A 498-nucleotide genomic window follows, 5' to 3' on the forward strand; every position below is an offset into this window, starting at 1 on the left:
TATATATATATATATATATATATATATATATATATACATGTATGTAGCCATGCATGGATATGTTCATATATATGTAAGCTTATATCTATGTATGTACGTTAGAAGCAATGAACCTCAGTATACATAAGAGATTCATCATTGGGAAAGAATGTAGAATGGTTGGCAACAGAGTGGTGTTGTAAGCAGCATCTAGAATAGCAAGAATATGTTCTATGTAACAAGAGAATGTAGTACTTGAGTTATCATCTTACACCATCTTTCAGAGCAAAGAAACACATCAAGAGGCCCCCCCCACTGCCACCACCACCACACACACACACACACTACCCATAGAAGTATATCCATCCATCCACACACGCATACACACACCAGCTGCTGACTCCCGTGCAAAGGAATACAAGCAGCCAGCAGTTCTTTCATACTAGATCTTTATACACACACACACACACACACACACACACACGCACATATACATACATATATATATATATATATATA

The 498-nt window shown here is 36.7% G+C and overlaps 1 protein-coding gene across 1 annotated transcript in view; it reads right to left on the reverse strand.

Annotated features, from left to right (window-relative positions):
- The window catches only part of LOC106880767 (sarcoplasmic/endoplasmic reticulum calcium ATPase 1), a 119941-nt gene that overhangs the window by 84378 nt on the left and 35065 nt on the right, over positions 1–498 (reverse strand). The window lies entirely within an intron of this gene.

Source organism: Octopus bimaculoides, chromosome 25 (assembly GCF_001194135.2).
Source record: "Octopus bimaculoides isolate UCB-OBI-ISO-001 chromosome 25, ASM119413v2, whole genome shotgun sequence".
In the NCBI taxonomy this organism is placed as follows: domain Eukaryota; kingdom Metazoa; phylum Mollusca; class Cephalopoda; order Octopoda; family Octopodidae; genus Octopus; species Octopus bimaculoides.